We start from the raw sequence: 23,883 nt of genomic DNA on the forward strand, positions 1-23,883 counted from the left end.
CCAGGAAGAACAAGAACCAGAATGTAGGAAGTGAAACATAAGTTAAAAAAAAAAAATCACGGCAGGAAGGGGGCAGGTTGGGGTGAAAGGGAGAGACCGAGCTTGCAAAACTGCCTCTTCATGTTTCAGAGCTGCGGTTATTAGGAAGAGTTAGAGACAGACACCATGAAGGATGTGCCTGATTCTGTACCAGGTACCACCATCCCTCGGTATCTGCCAGGGATTGGTTCCAGGACCCCCCAGGGGTGCCAAACTCCACAGCTGCTCATCCTTACATACGACGGCTCAGCATTTGCGTGTAACCTACTCCCATCCTCCGTTATATTTTTGTGTGTTTTGTTTTTTTGCTTTCTAATCATACCTTTATTATGTCGTTAACAACAACAGTCTTGAGCATCGATAAGCAGTTCATCATAATAGGATTCGGCCTTCTGGATCTAGGAGGGTCTGTACACCGTAACTACTCTCAGGCCGTGATCCATTACGAAGGGTTTGATAATTGAAACTTGGCAGTATTACGTCTGTTCTAGTGTATTACCACCAAATTAACTGCAACCTTATAACAGATTAGTCTCATCAAAGAGCTGCTTTGATTTTTTTTAAATATTTTAGGGCTTCCCTGGTGGCGCAGTGGTTGAGAGTCCGCCTGCCGTTGCAGGGGACACGGGTTCGTGCCCCGGTCCGGGAAGATCCCACATGCTGCGGAGCAGCTAGGCCCGTGACCCATGACCGCTGAGCCTGCGCGTCCGGAGCCTGTGCTCGGCAATGGGAGAGGCCACAACAGTGAGAGGACCGCGTACCGCGCAAAAAAAAAAAAAAAAAAAAAAAATTAATTTTATTGGAGTATAGTTGATTTACAGTGTTGTGTTAGTTTCAGGTGTACAGCAAAGTGATTCAGTTATACATATACGTATATTCATTCTGCTTTAGATTCTTTTCTCATATAGGTTATCATAGAATATTGGGTAGAGTTCCCTGTGCTGTACAGTAGGTCCTTGTTGGTTATCTATCATATATAGTAGTGTGCGAGTATTCATCCCAAGCTCCTGATTTCTCCCTGCCCCCCCGCCCCCCCCCCCCCGCAGTGTTTTCCCTTTGTTAACCATAAGTTTGTTTTCAGTATCTGTAAGTCTGCTTCTGTTTTGTAAATAAGTTCATTTGTATCTTTTTTAAAATTAGATTCCACAGATGAGTACTCCATTATATTTTAAATCATCTCTAGATAATTTTTAATACCTCATGCAATGTAAATGCTATGTAGTTGCCAGCTCACAACAAATTCAAGTTTTGCTTTTTGGAACTTTGTGGAATTTTTTTTCCCTAAATATTTTGTATGTGCGGTTGGTTGAATCCACAGATGTGAAACCCGTGGATACCAAGGACCGACTGACTGTGTGCCTTAGTGCTAAGCATGTAGGCAACGTAGAACTGATGGTTAAACAGCTTGGCAGAAAGCAAGCCAAAGCTCGAGGCGGCAGCGTCCTGGCATTCAATCAGATGGAGGGTGGCTGGAGCAATTGAGAGAGGAGTGATTCTTCTGAGGGTTCCATTTTAATTACACACTGGTTGGACAATATGACTTTCAGAACCCCCTGTGCTACCTGGGTTCACTTCCAAAACCTAATGGATTTATACTGGCCGGAGGAAGGGTTTCCAAATCACAGTGGCAATTTCCCTCTCCAACCTCCACATGCTTTGTCTCACACAAGCGCTGGCTCAGCTCGAGGGAGTTTAGATTCTGCAGAGAGTTTGCTCCCTCTTGCCTCCTGTTTGATTAAGAAATTGGCAGGAGATCAAAAAAAAAAAAAAAAAACAAAACCAAACCAAAAAAAAAAAACGGACCATGTTCTCATACAAGGCCCAGACCCCTGATCTCCACTGCCCAACACCCTGCAAGAGCTCACCAGGATTTGAAATTACTCCTTTTGCCTGTCTTCCTACCCAGCACAACCAAGTGTCCTAAAAATTGGGGTTGCCCTAAATGTCCCAAATTGCATTTCCTGGTCTGGAGGCTGTTCCAAAACCCAAATCTCATTTTTTTTTTTTTCCTCTTTTCTTAAGTGGAACCTCTGATTTACAACCACTGGCGCTCGTATATCATGAAGATGCTCTTGGCCGGGCAGTGCCCTCTGAAAATCAGTGAAGAAAGAAATGAGAGATGCTTAGGGAGGCAACATATATTAGGCACCTACTGTATGCCGGCTGCTAATCACCTCCGGAGGTACTTAATTAATGCATGCTCCTTGAATGAATGACTTTCAGGGATGAGAAAACATGGGCCCTTGGCAACGTTTGCTGTTTCCCTTAATCCCTACGACTCAGAGAGTTGGACGTTTTTATTCCCGTTGCACAGAGAAGGAAACTGAGGCTTGGGGAGTGTCTTGGGTTTGCTCAGATTCTCGTATATTAGGGAAACAGTGAAGCGAAGCTTTGCCCCTAAGTCTGGTACCTAAGAGGATTTCATGGCGCTCAAACCGTGACAGAGAGGGCAATGCCCCGACAAGGCGATTTACAAATGACTCAGTGTTCTTGCGAGTGTTTGTGTCCTTAGGACTGAGCTTTCGTTTCCTCCTCTCTAAGACGGGATTCTAAGAGTATTCTCGTGGGCTTGTTGTAAAAATTAAGAGTTAAGTCAGTTGAGACTCGCGGTACGGTCCCTGCAAGCCTTGATAAGCCACTGGATTACAGTGAACAGAAATGGATATGATTTGGGTAGGAAGAGAGAGCTCTTCATCTGAGCACCGCAAACTCTATTTCCACCTGAGTTACTTCTGGGCCACCCTGGGTGAAGTTGACTTACCTACAGCCAGTTCTTCCTGAAGCTAGCTCGGTGACCTTGTCACATCGATGCCTTGCTGTGTTATCTCACGTCAAATAATAACTCACAGCTTTATCTGGGCATGGATACAGCTGTCCTCAGCCCATCTGCCTCCGAGAGAGCCTGTCACTGAGAAAATAGATCCAGAAGTGGGTAAAAGTGCTTGAGGAATACAAAACGCATTCCCGATCGTAAATGTCCCAAGAAAATAAATGTCATTGTAAGAGACAAAGCATGAGGACTGATCTTGTACCTTTCACCTCGGCTGCTGCCCCAAAGGCCGCCTGCTGCCCCCAGGGCTCCCACCCCAAGCCACTGCAGAAAACAGGCTTTTAAAAACCTTTTAAAATGTAAAAATCCAGTCATCTTCTCCCAAACGGCACACAGACTACAGAGCCAGAACGCCTGGGTTCAAACTCCACAGCTGCCACATTCGACAGGAATTGCCTTGGGCAAGTTATTCTGCACCTCAGGCCCCAAATCAAGCTTATCCCTTCTGGAATCCTTCATCTGCTCTTCTCTCTTTTCAAAGTCTTCTTCTCATTTCCTGTCCAGAGGAAATGACATTTCTGGATGCCTCAGAAATGACTGTTGACATCTGCAAAATGTTGGCGTACCCTAGTTCAGAGGTCAGCAACCTCTGGCCCAATCCAGGCTCCACCTGTTTTTGTAAATAAAGTTTTATTGAAACAGCCACTCCCCCATCATTTACATATTCCCTGGGGCTGCTTTCCCACTAAAGTTGCAGAGTTGAACCATTGTGACAGAGACCCTACGATCCTCAAAGCCTGAAATATTTACTCTCTAGATGGCCCTTTACTGGAAAAGCTTGCCAATCCCTGCCCTAGTTCAGTGTCTCTACAACTCATTTCGGGTGTTGAACATCTAATGTCATGATCATTTCTGTTGAAACATATAAATGTCGCCATATCCAACAGAAATTCATTAAGTATAGATGTTGCGCTAAATCAGATATCATTTATAGTGCAGGACTTTAAAAGCTGCAGTTTGGGATAGAAAAATTTTAAATTGGGAAAGAAATATACCCTGTTTGTCAACTCTTGGAGAGTGGATTGGGCAAAACATCTTAAATCAAATGTGTTGAATACCTAGTATGCCAGGCACCCCGATAAGTCATTTTACAGGTATTAAGGCATTTAACCGTCACGACAGCCCTAGGAGGTTGCAAATGTTATTATTTCTACAGGAGGTCATAAATTCTGGAAACGAAGGGAAAATGTCCATAATGTCACCCAAGACATCTTCAGTTTATAAAAAAAAAAGTACTCTGTGTCTTTAGACGTTATGGACAGGGCTGTGTTGTATGCATTAAAAATTGAGGTGAGGGCTTCCCTGGTGGCGCAGTGGTTGAGAGTCCGCCTGCCGATGCAGGGGACACGGGTTCGTGCCCCGGTCCGGGAAGACCCCACATGCCGCGGAGCGGCTGGGCCCGTCAGCCATGGCCGCTGAGCCTGCGCGTCCGGAGCCTGTGCTCCGCAACGGGAGAGGCCACAGCAGTGAGAGGCCCGCGTACCGCAAAAAAAAAAATTGAGATGAAATTGCGAAAGTGGTTGCCGAAAGTTGCACAGGAGATTAAGCGATGCAGTGAGGGGTCAGATTGGCTGTCAGAATCAAGTTCTTGTAGCTTTAACCCTGTGGCTCCTTTGTGGCTCCTAGTTCAACATCACAGAGTATCCGCGTTCCGTAGGACCAGAGGATCCTGGTTAGATACCCACCGTGAAGATTTGACTCCATTTTGCCTGGACTGAAACTCCTTTTTTTAAAATCACTTTACGTATCTTGGGCGTCCCAACCGTGTTGGTTCTGCTCTTTCTGGTCTAAGCTCGTTCCCTTTGATGGATTAGACAAAAGCAAATGAAGAGTTGACTCTTCCTGTCTCGTGTTCACTGTCATCTTTTAACTTTGCACATCAGCCTCCAGCAGGGTACTTCTATCTTGCTCTGTTCTGACTCTTACCAGACCTCAAATTGTGTGTGTGTGTGTGTGTGTGTGTGTGTGTGTGTGTGTGTGTCTGCGTGCACACATGGCTTTCCAGCACCAGGGCTCTGGAGACAGCCTGTCTCTATTCAAATCCTGGTTCCCACTTGCAAGCGGTGGGGTCTGGGCCAGTTCCTTCCTCTCTCTCTGCTTCGTATGCCTCCTCTGTAAAGGCAGGCTGGTGATAGTAGCTGAGTCACACGGCTGGAGGGAGGCCTCAGAGAGACGGCGTCTGAAGGCTGCGATTTGAGCAAGGAGCCTGCCATGCCCGAAGCATGTGATCATGCCAGTTGCATTGGTGGTTGTTATTCAGAGGTGAGTCCAGGCATCTGTGTTCCCGAAGATCACGTTGCTTGTTTTATTCACTCTTGAGGGTATGCACCTCTGGAGTGAGTTCACTAGTCCCCCACCACCACAGAAGAAAGAGATACGTCCCCGGGAAGCTATGAATGTGACCTTATTTGGAAAAAGAGTCTTTGCAGATGTGATTAAATTAATGTGATCTTGAGATGAGGTTCTCCTCGACTGAGGTGAGCCCTAAATCTGACAAGTGTCCCTAGAAGGCTAGTTAAGGGGAGAAGACACGGAAGAGCAGGTGGTGTAAACGTGGAGACAGAAGCTGGACGGATGTGTCTACAAACCAAGAAACACCAAAGATTGCCAGCAACCGCCAGAACCTGGAAGAGGTAAAAGAGGTTCCGCCCTAGAGCCTCGAGAGGGAGCCTGGCCCTGCTGACCATGCAGATTTGGGACTTCTGGCCTCCAGGACTGCGGGAGAATACATTTCTGTTGTTTAAAGCCACTAGCTAGTGGTAATTTGTCATAGCAGCCACAGGAAACCAACACGTCTCCCTCCATCTTCCCTAATCACCTTTCACGTGCGCGCACCAGGTTGCCCTCTGTGCGTCCCCCACCCCGCCCCCATTTCTCCGGATGTGGCTGGGTGCCCTACACAGAGCTTTGATTCTGTTCTCTGCTGTGTTTCTGGTCCAGTTACTTTGCCTTCCTGAGCCTCCGTTTCCTAATTCATAGCATGAATAATAATGCTTGCTCATAGGCCATTATAATAATAATGATGATGTGATGAGGATAATACTAACAACAGCATCAGTGTCCGCCATCTATGGAGCTCTGGCAGTGGCCAGGCACTCGTCAAAGTGCATCATTTCATTTCGTCCTCGCAGTCGCCCTGTGAGCGGGCGCTGCTATGGCCCACGTTCTAGAGATGAGGAAACGGAAGCAGAGAGAGTTCAGAGTCACTTGTCCAAAGTCATGTGAATGGATAATCCGTGTATTCATGGTTTGGGCACATCCTTACTGAGGATAAAACTCTGCTGTAAGCACAGAGGACAAGAGCTGAAGAAATCAATATCCCTCCCTCAGTAGAGCTTATGTTCTAATTGGGGAGACATAAATTTTGGAAAGTTCTGAGCATTCTACCGGCCTATAGTAATCTTTCTATAAATATGTCTGCCCACTGCTCTCTGACCCCACTGTGGAAAATAGAGAGAAATTGAGTAGCTTCAAGTTCACGGTCACTTTCTCCCAAGGCCATGTCATTTCTAACTTAACCAATGGTTCCTTCTCCTGGGCCGGCAGCCCCCCCCACCCCCACCCCCCGTTACTTCCTTAACCTTCTGGGAAACCCACTTGTCAGCACTGGAGCTGGTGATGCTCTCAGATGTCTTGGCGAGGGAGACAGTGAATCTCCAAGAAGTGGCGCAGGCCACGGGGAAGCCCCCCAAGGGCTCACACTCCACGTCGGGGCCAACCACCCAACGCAGAGGACAGTGCCCTCACCCAGGTGCCCCCTTGGCACGCCGTGCCCGCTGGAGCACGTGTATTTCCAAGGTCGGGCGGCTTCTTTTTCTCCCTCCTTTAATCTGTACTCACGTTGTCTCTGTGGGTTTTGCACCCTCAAGTTTATTCCTTTCCCTTCCTTGTATTAATTTTTTTAATTCGTTTTTAATTGCATAAGAGATACATTTTTGTGTAGAAAACTGCACAGAGATCTATTTTTTTTAAAAAAAACACATAATTCCAGACATAGATAACAAATTTACGGTTACCAAAAGGGAAAGGGGGGGAGGGATAAATGAGGAGTCGGGGATTAAAATATACACGCTACTATGCCTAAAATAGAGGAGCAGCGAGGACCTACTCTATGGCACAGGGAACTATACTCAATATCTTGTAATAACCTATAATGGAAAAGAACATTAAAAATATATATTTATTTTATATAGATATATTTTTAAAAGATCGTCAATGGATAGATTGTAGGGAATATAAGAATAAAGGAGAGAGCTGCTCCTTTCCTGCTAAAATATTTATCAATCAAAGGAGACCCTGGGTCTCCTGATATGGAATGAATGTCATGATAGGGATGGGTGTCCTTTGCTTATATGCATAAAAGTGTTACTGAGTGTTTTTAAGGAGGGTCTGACACATCTGGCCACTTTGAAGGTCCCCAGGGGACCGCTACTTAAGTCAAAACTAGAACTCCTTGGTGGTGGTGAGATTAAATTCCTCCTCCCCTCTGCTCGCCTCTCACCCCACGGTGCACCGCCAGCCATGACCTTGAACTTGGCTGGATCAATTTTTTGACCTTAGCCCCATGCAATCTGACATTTGTTTGTGCGATTCTTTGCCTGTCTCCTCCAGAAAACAGGAAGGTCCCTTCCTGCTCATCCTGTTATTGCTGGCATGTAGCACAATGCCCGGCTCATAGGAGACACTTAATATATTTTTGTTCGCTTTCTTTTTATCTTTTGCGAGAATTCCCGGGCGCCTCTCTCTTACCTTTCTCTGCAGCAAAACTATTGTTCTCGTTGGATCACGGGCATGATCCAGAAAAATTAATTGTTGTCCTTGACCTAATCTACAAAGTCACCCATTCATTAGTCCCCTCGTCCCTGGGGACCTTCAAAGTGGCCAGTTCTGCTGGCGCCTCCTGAGAAACACTCAGTAACACCTTTATGCATAAAAACAAAGGACCCCCATCCCTAACATGACATTCATTCCGTATCAAGAGACCCAGTGTCTCCTTTAGTTGATATTTTAGCAGAAAAGAAACAGCTCTCTCCTTTATTCTTATTTCCCTATTATCTGTCTGCCGATGATCTTTTAAAAAATATAAATCAGACCTTAGCAAAACCCTTTCACTGGCTTCCACTGAACCTGAATTAAAGCCTCAGTGTCTCAGGGCCGCCTCCTGGACCTGGCTTCTGCCTGCCCTTCACCTTCACTCGTACCTCTCTTCCTCTAAACCTAGACACTAGGCTTCCTTCTGTCTGCCACACAGTCCATGCCTGGTTGGTCTCGTGCCTTTGCACAAAGCCACGGGTGTCACCCTTGGGTATACCTTAGAATCTCCTGGCAGTTGTGTATTTTTAATATCTTCTCAGTATATTCAAGCCTCAGCTGAAATTCTGTCCTGCAGAGAACCCATCTCCCATCATCCTGGTGAAACACGGTCCACGACACGCTCATCCCCGCTGCATCCCATCCTCCAGCTGAAATTGAGTGACTTCTGTGGTTACTTCCACGGTCATTGTTTCTGTCCCTCACTGGAATCTAAACTCCAGGAAGGCAGAGAGGTCTCCTGATGCTTTCTCTCTCTCTACCCAGTGTGCTCCAAAGGGCCCCAGCATGTCATCGTCGCTCGGGGATTATTTATTGGAGGAATGACCATGTGAATGCATCAATTAATGGATAAATAGGTGAATTAGTATTTTTTCAGTAATAAAATGTGACATGAATCCCACCTATTTGTTTTAAAATGCACTCGTGTGGCCTCAGACCCCTTCCACTTCTCCCATATCTGCTAGAGCCATCATTTTCTATTTTATATGTGTACCTGAGCATTTTCTCAAGCAGTTGGACTTGGCCAAGGGGGCTGAAGGTCAGTGTTAATTTAATACACTAGCTAACATCCCGTCTTTCAACCTTCTGCTTTTTAAGGAAGCACTGTAGGCACAGTTTTACAAATTGTCTGAGCCATTGATCCATAGAACTTCTAAAGTTTACTTCAATTAGGAAGAGTTTCAGAGAAAGAGCAAATTAATTACCTCCCCCCCCCCCCGAAATTTCAACTTAATTAGCCATTGTTTCTTTCTCGATGGCTTAGTAATTGGCTAGGTTTCAACCTGGACCTAGAAGAATTAGAGGGGGAGCCCCCCCTAAAGTAGGCGTCCACACCTAAGGCAGCCCCTGGTTCTCTGCTTGGACTTTAAGAGTGTGTAGGACACTTAGGGGAAAATGAGCTGCTGAAAGAAGGATGAATCCGTGGGAGTGAAAGTCTGTGGCTAGTTGCATTAGTGCATTCCAGTTTTCCTTGCTGAAACCAACAGTTGCACGGGAAGTGCTATTTGATTTTATTTTTGCCCCTTAAATTTTTTCCTTGTGAGTTTCACTGATGTTTGTCCCGATGGGAGACCACCTGTGTTAATTGCTAGTCTGGCCGTGGAGGTTTGGGCAAGTCAGGTGCAGTTATAGCTCTTCTCTTCCATATCATAGCCTTGGACTCAATAAAATAGGAGAGGCTTCCAACAGAGGCTGTTTTCAGTGTCCTAAAAGGCCCTTTGCCCTGTGTTTTGTTTAGCCTTAAAACTATTTTGTAGCACCATCTCCCCGTACTTAGGGAACGGGTACAAAAACCGTCAAGTGATAGAATTGGTCACACAGATGATTTTAAAAGGAGTCATGAAATGGATGTATCCAACAAAAAAATGTAATGTTTATTGTGTTCCTACCGAGAATAAGGGATGTTACGCCAGGGGCTGTTGGCAGTAAATCATCCCATGATTTAGATCACACCCCTGTGACGGGGTTTCAGGAGTCTCCTTTCTGGTGGCCGCAGGTCTGGGCTGACGAAGTTATCCTGTCCTGTACTAGGGCAGGTTTGGGGCTGCTATCTGCATCTTTGCATCCTCGGGGAGTAAAAAGGATGGGAATGGCGGACACTCTAGAAATGGCTTGTGTACTAGGTAGGAGGGATCACATTCCGCTCATCCGGGAAGCCCTCCCCGATTAGCATGATTGTAGCCCTTCTCCAGTTAGGTCCTTACTCTTTAGCATTGCACACGATGGAGCTCTTCGTCAGAGCACCCCTGTCATGGGTGCAACCTGGGAACAGCTGTACGCAGGTGGGTCATCACCTAATGACTTATCATCTTTCTCCATGGTCTGAGAGCCCCCAAAGGCAGGGGCCATATCTATCCAGCTCACCCCTGTAGCCTATACAGGGTGATTTCTGGCACACTGTAAGTGCTCTAGACATATTTGGAGAAAGAATAAATGAATGAATGAATTATAGGACACACTGCACTTAGGCCCTAAAAGAAGGGCTACATGACACTGCTGTGACACTCGCATGTTCCAGAATGTGCTCATTACACGAGGACAGAGAGTGCGTGAACGCTACTCCACAGAGTGTAAGTTCCCTCTAAGTGGAGCAGGTGAGCTAGAAAGTACATTCGGCTTGGAACTGTCCTACAAAGACGAGTTCAGACAATGTCACGTGTCCCGTGAGCTCCAAGTCAGTTGGAGCCCAGAGCTGTGTCAGCGGCCCAGGTGGGAGGATGTGGGTCGATGGTGGATGAGAAAGGTGGAAGCAAGTATGTACCTCCAGCCCTGGGCTGGGCCTCTGGGAGGTCAGGAATTGGTGGGTTTTGCTCACAGCCCCTGTGCCTGGAATTAAAAAAAAAAAAAAAAGATACAAACAAACTTATTTACAAAACAGAAACAGACTCACAGACTTAGAGAACGAACTTAACGGTTACCAGGGAGAAGGGTTGTGGGGGGGGATAGATTGGGAGTTTGGGATTGACATGTATACACTGCTGTGTTTAAAACAGATAATCAACAAGGACCTACTGCATAGCACAGGAAACTCTGCTCAATATTCTGTAATAACCTAAATGGGAAAAGAATTTGAAAAAGAAGAGATACATGTATATGTATAACCGAATCACTTTGCTGTACACCTGAAACCGACACAACACTGTTAATCGACTGTACTCCAATATAGAATTAAAATTAAAGAAAAAAAAATTTGTGGGAGGGAGGGAGGCAGGCAATAAAAATGGTTGAAAGAAAGGAGAGAAGAAAGGAAGGGAGGAACGGAGGGAACGGAGGAAGGAAGGAATCCAGGACCTGGTGAAGGGCTAGGTAACCCCAGACTCCAGCTCTCTCCTGCTGTGATATAATGCATTTTTTTCTTTCTCAGAGTCCTGTTTTCCCCTTTTGCTAAATAGGGGTGATGAGCCTTCCCTAGAGGGTGAGCCTGAGAATTTAGGAGGTGACTTATGTCCAGTGACCTCCCTGTTGGTGTTCAGTGAACGTTGCTCTATTCAGCCTAACAGTGTTATCGGCAACCAGCCCATAGGGGAGGATTAAGTGAGTGATGTCTCTTTGTTTTCAGGCCTCCTGTGAGTGCTTTTCCCCTTGTCCCTCTCTCCAGGGGGTGGGCAGGGCTCTGCAACGTCCTCTGAATATTCTTATAGGCCCCACAACCCTGCGTTTTTCACCGTCTCTCTTGCAAGTTTTCTGTTTTCTCCGATGGCTGGTCTTGGCAAGCTGTGAGAGATGGACAGTGGCCCGACACTCAGGAGGGAGGGACCGATGGCCATTTTCTGCGGTGCTTGGGTCAAGGGCATTCTGAGAGAGGATGCTTTAGCAACTCAGAGAAGGTATCGTTTATCTCATTTAGCAGAAGAGGAAACTGAGGCTCTGAGAAATGAAAAGCGCACCACGGTGTCCTTTGGGGCACCAGAGCAGGTGTGTGTGCGCGTGAGTGCCTGTGTGTGTGCGTGCGAGCGCGTGTGTGCGCGGGGGTGTGTGTGTCGGGGAGGAGGCAGAAAGTTTTAACCAGTGTCCTGCAAACCTCACTGTGTGGGCAGATGCTTTCTCATTTATGGTGAACCTGGCTCTGTGGAGAGACGCATCTAGAACATTGCACAGGCACAGACTTCTCTGGAAACGGAGTGCGGTGAGCTTGTCGGTACAATCTTCGCTGTTTCGGTCGTTTGCTAAAGTCAGGTCTCCAGCGACTTCAAAGCCGTCTACATCATCAAATCAGGAGTGAAAAAAGCTCGCACAGGGGTGAGTCACGTTCTGACACACGCCCACACCCTGAGGTTCAGTTGGACTCTGTTTGCACCAAAATAAAGGCCATGCTTTGCACAGAGGTTATGCATGTTGGTGACAGTGACAACCAACCGATTCTCAGTCATGGGCATGAAGCCGTCCGCCTTGCAAGGACCAACCCCTCACACGAGATTTTCAGAGCAATGGGCGCTGTTCCTGGAGCCTCCATGGGCCCCGCAGAACAACAGGGACCTCCCAGGAGCAAGCAGACGGGGGCACTGGGCACGCATTCTGGGTCCTGCTGGAAAGTTTTAGTGGCCATCCCTATCTTTGTCGTTTAAGGTTCCCCAGGTTAATGAGATGGGCTGTGGTAGAAAGAAAAGAACTTAGGCTTTGGAGTACAATAGCTCTGAAGTTTAATTCTGCCCTTGCTAGCTCGTGACCTCTCTGACCCTCGGTTTCTTCATCTGTCTGAGTAAAAATACCTCCCACATAGGGTTGTTATAGCAGCATGGTTAAGACATAACATTCTACAGTCAGACAGAGCAGGTTGTGAAACCCAGATGTACCGTGCAGTATTGTGAACTGCAGAAGGCTACTTAACCCAAGCCCAGACTCGGTTCCCCCTCTGTAAAATGGGTGGATGCGATAACAGCGTGCATTCAAGAGTTTCATAAGTGTGTGGCACCTGTTAACGGCACACAGATGCTTCCACTGTAAGGGTAGAAATCTTTTATAATCAATTTTAATGATGACAGTGTTTATAATCACTGGATGTTAGCTTCTCTTAGTAGAGTATGAATATTTTTAGAATTAAAACAGTAGCCATTTCAGCTCTCCCCCACCCACCGATCCAATTGCATATTTCCCTAACCGGCTTCATTTTGCTTCATACACTTCTCACCCTCTGGTATGTTACATGGTTATTTACCTGTTACTGCCCAGTTCCTGTCTCTAGGATGTAAGCTCCACGAGGGCACGGACGTCATTTGGTGCGTTCCTGCATCCCTGATCTGAGAACCGGGGCCGGCATATAGTAGCTGCTCAGTAAACACTTGATTGAATTAATAAATGAAATTCATAACATAACAGCTACAGAGGGTCTAGCACATTGTGTAGCTCAGAGCACTCCTACCTGTATCAGTGACCTCCATCTTGCAGAGGAATAAGTGGAAAAGCAAGGGCTTTCACTTCTTCCTTGCCATTCATTCTGGAAGTCAGTTCCTGCCACGAGGCATCTTGGGAAACCCGCGTTTCGCACTGGAACTTGTGGTGGGAAGCCTGAATCAGCTCCTTCTTAATTTACCAAACAGGAGCCCCCTTGGTGTGAAACTGTAGGGGTTTGCCTAGAGAAGCCCATCCTTCTATCTCCCCTGCTTCTGTCACCTTCTCCTTGGAGGAGAGGGAACCTGAGTTGAATGGGAGGCCCGGCCAGATGTGGCCCATCCCAGGCCCAGTGTCCCCACTCCATTTGCAGCCTGGGTCTTTTAGCCATTTCATGCAGCCTTGGGAAGAGCCCTGGGTGCCCACGCCAAGTGGCCCGAACCAAAGGGACGTCGGGAGAGTGGCGGCAATATGCTACTCCTTCAGGAAGGCTGAACGCCTAGGCGCAAGTGTTTGACCATAATATTTCGCATTTCCTTAATTCAAAGGGCACATCGTGAGACATACAGTGGATTTAATAGCAGCTTTTCAGGGGCAAACATGAGGAGGGGGCTCTACCACGTGAAATAGTGACAGTGATTTTAACAGTTTTAGAAATGTTACCACGTGCAGCGGCCACGTTTCCCAATCAGAGAAGTCTGATGAGAATCGCCACTGTTTACCGAAGGTTCCTGTATTCCAGTTGCAAAGTTCTCCCTGGGCATTTGTCCACAGGTTTCTGAATCATCACAGGAGCCTTGAGCATGTAGGTTCTATTATGCTCAATGTCCCTATAAATCAGCGGGCTCAGAGAGGCTCTGGGACTTTCCCAGTCTAGGTGAGGATGCTCTGAGGCTTGTACAGCGCATGTCTGCCTGACTCCAAGACTGCGCCGTTGGCACCCCTGGCCGGAAACCTGGGCTGAAATCTTCACCGTCTGGTCTTCCCCGCTTGGGAGCTGAATGAGATATAGGGAAAGACTCCCAAGAAGGGACTGAGAGTTCTACAGAAGCAGGACAAAAACTGGGAGTCCTCACCCAAAGCATTAGGAGATGCTCAAAGCAAAGGAATAAGAAAAACAGAAAATCAAGATAGCCAGACACGTGGCCCCAAACAAGGAAGACAGAGACAGAAGTCTGGTTCCTGGGATTCCGAGTAAATGCAAGATGAAAACAAAAGAGGGTGTTGGGTGGGGGGGAAAGGCAGAGTTTTGATCCAAGATCCTGAACGGCCATTGAAATTTGGAATCAATTTTTACAGGTCTGTTTTACAATTTTTTTTTTTTTTTTTTACAGTGGGAGGTGATGCCTGGGGACCTCCCATCAGGGAAGCAGGTAGTGATGGGGGTCCAGGTTTTCTGTCCTGACACCTATTCCCTTTCCATTCTGCCTTTCTCATCAGACAGCCTCAGAAAAACACTGGTGCTTCTTCTGTTTTCCATTCTGCAAGACTCTTTCCTTCCTCTTCCTGTTGTTCAGGGAAAATTAATCACTGTAGTTGAAAGAAAATGCTGCCATCCTCTCTCTTTTTTTAATTTTTATTTTTATTTTTTAACATTTCTTTATTGAGACCTTACCACGTGCCCATGTGCCAGGCACTAGGCTAACCACTTCCTAAGTACTGATGTATTCAGTCTTCATAACAAACTTGTGAAATGGGTATTACATTTCCTGTTACAGATGAAGAAACTGAGGCTCAGAAGTTCCATCTTTGTTCAGGTTCATTTAGCTCTGTATGGCTGGTCCACCTCTCTCAGACTCTAAGCCCATGGGTTTTGTTTGTTGGTTTTTATTGACAAAGCATTGATGTGTAACATTATATAAGCTTCGTGTGTGTTACATTCTATTTCTATTTCTGAATACCCTACAGTGTGCTCACCACCAAAACACTAGCTTCCATCCATCATCATATAGTTGATCTCCTTGATCCGTTGCACCCTCTGCTCCTTGCCCCGCTCCTTCTGTGGAAGGAACAAAGTAACAATGACTCTGTTCTCTGTGTCTTTGTTCTTGTTTCATTTTGCTTGTTCATTTATTTTGTTTGTTTCTATTTCACGTATGAGTGAAATCATGCAGTATTTCTCTTTCTCTGTCTGGCTTAGTTCACTTAGCGTAATATCCTCAAAAATCCATCCATGTTGTCAGAAACGCTAAGATGTCATCTTTGTTATGGCTGAGTAGTATTCCATTGTGTGTATGTATATATGTACATATATACATATATGTGTATACATGTGTGTGTGTGTATCTCACATCTTCTTTATCCATTCATCCATTGATAGGCACTCAGGTTGTTTCCCTGTCTTGGGTATTGTAAATAATGCCCATGTTTTGAAACGCATGTAAGTCTTTCTGCCTCCCCAGCCCCATATCATCCCACGCTGAGGGGGGATGGTGCTGTAAAACACTTAATCTCAGGACTCTCTTTTGGGTCCCAAACACAAATGTAAAACAGACCCTTGCCCAGTTGCAGAATCAGTAAGCTCACAAAGGGGCCTGTCTTCTGTGTAGCCCAGACCATCTGACTCATCAAATCCCCTTATCACAGATGCAGCCGGAGATAAGGGAAGGTCTGTTTTCTTCCCAGGGAGACAGGCATGAAGACAGGCCCTGTGATTAGATAGGAAGGTAGTGGCTCATTGGGTTACAGAATAATTGCCGTGTTCTTCTGACCTTGATAACTGAGATGTTCCCTTTTGAGACTGTCCTGTGTGTCCGAAACTGGCCCGAGACTGTAAGATCCAGAAGATTTCTCTCTGTGCCAGGGCTTGTGGAAATTCCAACAAAATAGCAAAGGATCCTTTTGGAGTTGGGGTGGACCCCAGCGGAGAAGCTGAGGTGAGAAGCATGCGTGTTGAACGTCTGCACTCAGTCGGCCCCTGTGAAAGGCGTACGTAGAGGGTAGCGAAATCGATTCCAACCAGACACCAGAAAAAGATAGCTGTTAATATCTTTATTTCACAGCCGTTTTCTTACTTGATGCTCGCAGTGGCTCTTGAACGTGAGTACGATTCTCTCTGTCTTGCAAATGTGTGGAAATGTGTGGCTTTATGGTTGCATAGGAGAAAAGTCTGGAAGGGCGTGTACGAAGCCGTTAATAGCGGTTACCCATCAGGACAGTTGGATTGATGATGGCAGAAGGTCAAGTTTTACTTTGTATGAAAAGCAGTGTTCCTTTTGTCACGATGATGATAATAATAATGAAGAAGAGGGAGGAAGTGAAAAGAAATGGAGGCGAAAAACCACGTTTCAGATGCGTTTTCTCAGCTACTCAAGGTCAGGAGCCCAGCCGAGAAGTTGGGCTTTTATCAGCAGCTTAACTGTGAACCTTTCTCTTCCCTCCTGGCCATCCTGCCTCTTCCCCTGGGGCTGCTGAGTGCTACGTGACAACTCGGGACACTGCCGAGATCCAGGGGTCTGTCTGGGCGGCAGGCATGTGTTTCTGTCTCCTTCACGCCCACAGAAACACAGGCCACGTTCAGCAGGTCGTTATAGTTCAGTGGCCCCGGATATGCCGAGTGGCCACAGGCCAAGCCAGGAGAAGCGGGCTGAAGGGCCTGGGGAAAAAAATCTTCTAAGCTGTGAAATTGAGTCTCTCGAGTGAAACAGCGGAAGTTTCTTTCTTTTTTTTTTTGGCCGAGCTGAGTACATGCGGGATCCTAGTTCCCCAACCAGGGATCGAACCCGCGTTCCCTGCAGTGGAAGCGCAGAGTCCTAACCACTGGACCACCAGGGAAGTCCCGGAAGTCTCTAGACTGAGAACCTACTGCCGAGGGAGGTTCACCTTGGCAGCCCGCCTATGCTTCCAGCCCGGCGCCCCTCTCATGCAACAGCACCCTGCCCTGCCCAGAAGGGGTAAAAAAGTAAACACATTTTAAAATATTAAAAAGTAAACAAAACACCTCCAAGCGGACTTGGTAACACCACACACTAAACCCTGGACGTTCCATACAGTTCTGGAAAACTCACATTACCCCCAGAGCATCCCTGAAAAGACTGCTTGACACGTGCTTTCCATTTGAAAAAAGAAGTTAAAAAAAAAAAAAAAAGGCCAATGCCTGTGTGCCATTCTTGGGTCCAAAAGGTGCAAACTCAAGCTAGTTTGAAGGGAAAAAAATACAGGCAAGAAAAAATGAAGTGGGAGTGGGACGCTCTTTGGAGGGGGACATCCTTCCTTCCTCTTGTGCATAACGCAGCTTAGAGTCTAGAGAGAGGGCTGCCTGGGACAGACAGCCTGGCAAGGTGCAGGAACTGAGGGAGAAATCCGGATTAAGGAGCCCACAAGACACCACTTGGGGAGTGGCCCGTGCCTAGGGGCTGGGTATTTAGATCCTCTGCATTTTGCAGAAGAATAAAATAAAAAGCAGAAGCAGCCTGGGTCTTGGCTGGCACCCCTGGGAGCAGCAGAGCCAAAGCAGTGAGCTGAAGCAGCAGAGCCCTGATGCCCAGCACCTGCCAGCCCACAGACTCTGCCAGAGCTACTTGGTACCAACTTCAATCATATCGCAATTCAGTAGTTAAATAATGCGACAAGACTCCGTAGGAGCCTGACCAGGGGCTGCTCAGGGCAGTAATTTTCCTGTTAAGCAGCAGAAGCTGAGAATCTACAATTTCCCAAAGATAATACGGCTCCACCCTTTTCTGGAAAAGCACCCCCCCCCCAAAAAAAAAAAAAAAAAAGGCAGCAGAGAGAGAGAACTTCACCCAGGCGAGCCGATGAAAATGGAAGGGATCTCAAATCCTGACCAGAGACAGGGAGGTGCCTTTGCCTCAGTGCGCTCAGTGGTGAAATGGACCACTTCTCTGGGGCTGCAGTCCCCCCATGCAAACTCCAAATGTGAGGGCAATAACTTAGTAAGGGCGGTCAAGCTGGGCCCAGAGAGAGCTGACGTCTAGAGCTGGCTTAGTTCTTGACCACATTTATTAGGTGCCTTTTCCAGTTGATTTCTAGCTAGCTTCCTTTTGTCCAAAACAGCCACAGCCGAAGGCATTGCACAGACTCTTTTTGGCTCATTTATGACGTCTCCCTTGATGGGTTCTCACTGACCTTTTTCCTCCCCACAAATGCAGAATGCGGCCGTGGGGGGCCTTTCGTGCTCTCATTCATGTAACCCGTTAGGAACTGACCTCATATGCAAGAAAGGGGGCTGAACTTTGTGCGCATGAGACCAAGATTGCAGGTTGCCCGGTTCCATTAAAGGAAGAAAATGGGGGGGGGGGAGTTCCAGGTTTTATTAATTCCTGATTCTGGGAGTTCATTCCTCTTTTGATACTTATCCGTACTTTCTGCTAACTGACCATTGCCGGCCGTGTGATGGATAATGCCCTTTAAGCCACCGTGCAAGTTACAGTAATGTCACCAGGCTATTAACCTTTGGATATTTGCATTATTAGTCAATTTCCTAAGTCCTTGGAGTGAAAGCAGCCACTGAGACGTTTCATTTCCATTTTGCAGGAGCCGGGAGTCAGGTTGTATGAATTCCCCCCGCACCCGGCATGGAGATATGGCTGATTTTCTTCGGTTTGCTCTCGTGGTTTTGTTTGAGGGGGGAAATCATCCACATCATATGCCTGGCTGGGAGGGGATGTATGCTAACAGGCAGCTTGTCATTTATGGTCAAAGTTTAGTGCAGGGAGCATATTTTTATTTTTAATTTTTTTTTAAATTATTATTATTTATTTTATTTTTTGGCTGCTTTGGGTCTTTGTTGGTGAGTGCGGGCTTTCTCTAGTTGTGGCGAGCGGGGGCTACTCTTTGTTGCGATGCGCGGGCTTCTCATTGCGGTGGCTTCTCTTGTTGCGGAGCACAGGCTCAAGGCACGCAGGCTTCAGTAGTTGTGGCACGAGGGCTCAGTAGTTGTGGCTCGCCGGCTCTAGAGCGCAGGCTCAGTAGTTGTGGCGCATGGGCTTAGTTGCTCCACGGCATGTGGGATCTTCCCGGACCAGGGCTCGAACCCGTGTCCCCTGCATTGGCAGGCGGATTCTTAACCACTGCGCCACCAGGGAAGTCCAGGAGCATATTTTTAAACAAACCCAGCATCCATTCCTTCCGTGGAAGGGGACCCGGATATTGTTTCACGGCCATAGAGTCTGTATTAAAGTGGAAGCATTTTCGCTTTGGACAAGTGTTACGAGCCTCCTTTAAATATGAAATGTACGTCCAGACAACTTATTCGTGCTCTGTAATGCCAGCCGATGCACCACAATCTAGGGCAAACCCGTTTACATATGAAAGCCTAACTTGAATGTGAAAACATAAGTCTTCTGCTCACGATGAAGCAGAGAAGAAGTGGGGTTGAGGAAAGCAGAAATTCAGGGAGATAGAGATGGATATAGAAATAGAGAAAGAACAGGCGGAGCAGGAGAGAGAACTGCAGACCCGACAAAATGGTCACCTTACGTGAATCTTCTGCAAATAGCCAATAAAGGCCATTATATAATAAGGCACTGGTGAGCAGCTGGCCGGGACTCAAGGCGCCAGCCGATCGAGGCCACTGGCTGAATTAGCCTGGCGACTTGCTACCTCCACACCGTTATTCATGCTGTGCCTGCAGCCTCAGGGTCCCCGTTTGTCATGGTTTATTTGAAATTCACCTCAGCAGCCAGAGCTCAGATCAGATACCAAGTTTGTGCTATAAAACCTTTTCCGCCCACCCATCTCCCACCTCTCTCTGTGCCCAGGGTCGCTTACAGCCTCACCTCCTTCCTGTTACCCAGCTAGCACTTATTTCCTGCTGTTGTCCATAGGATGTTATTTGCATTAATGGCTCGTCACCCAGTAGAGCCCAAGCTCCCAGGAGGTGGGACTCCTTTATTCTCTCATCTCCCACTTTCCCACTGCTGGGCTTAGGAGAACAGCTCGGACTGTGGAAAGAACAGACGTTCGAGTCAGAAGAATCTGGCTTTGTACCTGCTACTTCCTAGCTCTTCGACTGTTGGCAAGTTGATGTCCGTTGCCTCTTAAAACTCAAGTGTTAGGGACTTCCCTGGAGGTCCAGTGGTTAAGACTTTGCCTTCCAGTGCAGCGGGTGCAGGTTCGATTCTTGGTCAGGGAGCTAAGATCCCACATGCCTCAGGGCCAAAAAACCAAAACATAAAGCAGAAGCAATATTGTAACAAATTCAGTAAAGACTTTAAAAATGGTCCACATCAAAAAATCTTAAAAAAAAAAAAAAAAAGAAACAAAAAGAAACTCAGTGTTATTCTGAGGACTAAGGGGTCTGCTTGCAAAAGACAGACATCTATCAATACAGGCCCAGGCAATTTTTAACAGAGCTTCAATATTTCAGGATGCCAACGGAAAAGATGTTTTGCATGGGGGAAAACTCCTATGCAGAAATATCAATAAGCCAAATTTTATTGAACACTTGATAACTTCCAGGCTCTAGAATAAGCATGTTACCACCTCATCTCATTTCTGGGTCTCTGTGACTCCATGAGACCAATATCCATTCACGCCCATTTTCCTGAAAAGTAAACGGAGGCTTGGAGGGGTTAGCCCACGTGCAGCCGCACAGGCCCTTATATGAGGAGGTGAGACTTGACTTCACCTCTGCCTCCCAGAGACCCAACTCCTGCCATCCAGGAGCTTCTTGAAGTCCCAGACATTTTTAAAGTAACACCTTATATTTTTAAAAAGGTCGGGTCCTCGTTTAACTAGGGCCTTAGGGACCAAAGTTCCTGAACCATGGCAGCTGATCCGACCATTCCAGTTGTCTTAAATGATTAATATGGACCTGTGTCTGGTCAATTCAGCCACAGGGATCGGTATTGATCGTCTGGACAGCCCCATCGATTGGGTCAGGAGGGTCCTGGGTCTTCAGGGATACCCCGGATGACATGGTTTGACCTTTCCCCGTGTTCTGTCCAATGTCATCACCATGGTCCTTAAAACAAGGGAAACTGAGGCACAGGCAGGCAGTTTCCTGGAAGGCGGTCTGGTTTAGAGGAAGGGAGGTAAGTCTGCTTTTGCAAAATCGAATCCGGTACTCACCACAGTGAAGGGTTAGTGAGTCAAAGGGTGGGGTGTGGGGGAACCGCTACATGGAGCTTGTCGGCGTTCCAGGGAAGGCTCCCTGTAAAATTCGCCATCTTTGCCAGCCTCTGATCTCATAGGCCGTGTAGAGTGGTGCTCAGAGCACAAGCATCGGCCTCTGGCAGCCGGGATTTGGTCCCTAGCCCTATTTCTCCCTAGCTGTGTGACCCTGGGGGCAAGATTGTAACCCACTGAGCCTGTTTCTCCACATGAACATAATGGGTCAAACAGTGGTACCAACTGCAGTTTGGCCGAAGGAGGGTTTTTCTGGGATGCGCAAGTTTCAGGGCTAAAATGGGGAGAGTTGGTTCCCCTCCGCTGTAACCCAGCGCCTGGCTCCCTGAGAGCCTCGGTGAATGCCGGCAGCTACTATCACTCTTACGATGTTGTAGCCGTTTCCCAGCTTGGACACGTGGTTGGTGCTCTTGTCTGTTAATGCATTTTCCACCCATCAAAGTAGACAGATGAAAGCAAGAAATGTTGCCCTAATGACCTGTAGGAGGCGGATTACCTTGTTTCTTGATGGCCGGAGGCTTCATCTGTGGTATCGCAGCCCTCGGCCACTGTGGGCAAGGGCTGCGCGCCTGTGGAACGGTGAGGCTGGGGGGAACAGGATTGTGGAAATGACACATCTGCTCAGAAGGGGACCGCAGGATCTCTGCTGGCACCAGTCTGGCTAAGCTCAGGTCGCCCTGTTCCAACTACGTGGGAAAATGGAAGCAGTTCAGCCGATACAGGCCTTCATATTATATTTCTCTACATGTCAATTACACGGTGTACCAGAATAACAGGAATCTGTTGGCCTTAGTGCCGAGTCATGTGTTCACATGAGCTTTCACTTCCATGGGCCTTCGTGCTGTGCCACGTCTCATGCAAATGCCAGGGGTGCAAAGATGAGACACACAAAGGTCAGAACCCACAGTGACTGTCACTCAAGCACAACCCAGGGGCTACTTTCATGCGCTATGTTGGAGGTCTACTCGGGGACTTAACTCTGGAAAATGATTCAACACTGGCTAGACGGCATCGCTAGTACTATTTTTTTTAAGTGAAGGGTGGCCGCGGTCTCTGCCATTTTTTAATGTCGTTGCTCGTTGACTCGGGGTGGGGTGGGGGTATGTGATGGAGTGAGTGTGGGTGTGTTTCTTCACTTCTCGTTTCGAGCAGGCGCAGGAACTTCGAGCATCTCACCATCACGTGGAAAGGTGCTGATGTGTTATTTCCAGCCAGGCCCGAAAGCAGAAGTCCAGCCCATGTCCTCGCACTCGGGGACCTGGGCTGTGTCTCCTCTTCAATAACCTCAGGACAACTGTCCCCATTTCTGAGACCCCCACGGCACTTGGCTCCAAACCGAGGCCGTCGGGAAGGTTGTCCCCTTCCCACTCGGAGGGCTGGGAGTTTGTGCAAGAAGAGGAGGCGGGCAGGCCTGGTGGTCAGCTCGTCTGGGGGTCAGAGTGACCCCAGCCGGAGCTGCAGAATCACCCACAATCACCAGATGCACCACAGACCTCTGGTTTATGATTCGTGGGAGGATTCCATCTCAGTGTGTGCTGGGCGGATCCACTTTCTCTCCTCTATTCTCAAGTGGAAAACGAGGGTCAGATGTTGGAGGATCCATTTTACAGGCAGGCAGTTTGGATGGCAGGAGTGGGATGTGAATGATGTGGAGAAGTTGGGAAATGATAACAGCAAACAGCAGATCGTACATACAGAGCTCTTATGTTCCAGGCACGGCCCTAAGGGCTTTTTCATAAAATAGCACGTTTAACCCTTATAACAACCCTATGATGTAGCTGCTTGTATCGTCTCTTATTTTACAGAGGCAGAAACTGCGCTATAGAAACACTAATTAGCTTTTTTTTGTGGGGGGGGGGGGTGGGATTATTTTGAACAGTGAAAGTAGATTTTATTCAGGAACTATTGCAAGAGGGGAAAAGAGACCTCAGTATATACCTTGACTCAATTTTTTTTTTTTTGAGTAAATTTGATGTGTAACATTGTATAAGTTTAAGGCATACAGTGTGTTACTTTGATACACTGATATATGGTAATATAGTTGTGGATAGAGCAATACGTATCTCATTACATAATTATAGTACAATATTATCGTCTTTGTTCATTACATTGTATATTAGATCTCTGGCTTATTTACTCCTTGTTACATCTGAACCCTTAAACTCCATCCTTCTTATCCCCTCCTCCCCATTCCATGGTAATCACCATTTTACTCTCTGCTTTTTTATAGGTCTAACTTTAGATTCCACATATAAGAGATATCATATAGTACTTATCTTTCTCTGATTTATCTCGATCAGCATAATATGCTCAAGGTCCATTGTTATTGTCAAAAATGGGATGATATCTTCCTTTTTCACAGCTGAATAATGTTCCATAGTGTATATGTAGCGTATCTTTTTATTCATTCATCTGTTGATGGGCATTTGGATTGTTTCCATATCTTGGCTATAGCAATAATGCTGTGATAAACCTGGGAATGCATATCGTTCATCAACATCCTGATTCTGTTTCCTATGGGTATATTCCCAGAAGTGGAATTGCTAGATCATGTGGTAGTTTTATTTTTAATTTTTTGAAGAACCTCCATACTGTTTTCCATAGTGGCTGTACCAATTTACATTCCCACCAGCAGTGCACCAGAGTTCCGTTTTCTCCACATCCTCACCAATACTTGTTATTTCTAGCCTTTTTGGTGATAGCCATTCTAACAGGTGTGTGGTGACGTCTCGTTGTGGTTTTGACGTTCATTTCCCTGGTGATTAGTGATGTTGAGCATCTTTTCA

The 23,883-nt window shown here is 46.9% G+C and overlaps 1 protein-coding gene and 1 long non-coding RNA gene across 5 annotated transcripts in view; both read left to right on the forward strand.

The window, feature by feature from the left end:
- The window catches only part of LOC141277207 (uncharacterized), an 89,642-nt gene extending 66,712 nt beyond the window's left edge, over positions 1 to 22,930 (forward strand). The window contains exon 3 of the long non-coding RNA XR_012328191.1: positions 2,062 to 22,930. This is a non-coding gene — a long non-coding RNA (uncharacterized lncRNA). The remainder of the gene's footprint in view (positions 1 to 2,061) is intronic.
- Positions 1 to 23,883, forward strand: part of LOC109550947 (transcription factor Maf) — a 591,860-nt gene that overhangs the window by 474,579 nt on the left and 93,398 nt on the right. The gene's annotated exons all lie outside the window — the stretch shown is intronic.

This window comes from Tursiops truncatus, chromosome 19 (genome assembly GCF_011762595.2).
Source record: "Tursiops truncatus isolate mTurTru1 chromosome 19, mTurTru1.mat.Y, whole genome shotgun sequence".
Taxonomy (NCBI): Eukaryota; Metazoa; Chordata; class Mammalia; order Artiodactyla; family Delphinidae; genus Tursiops; species Tursiops truncatus.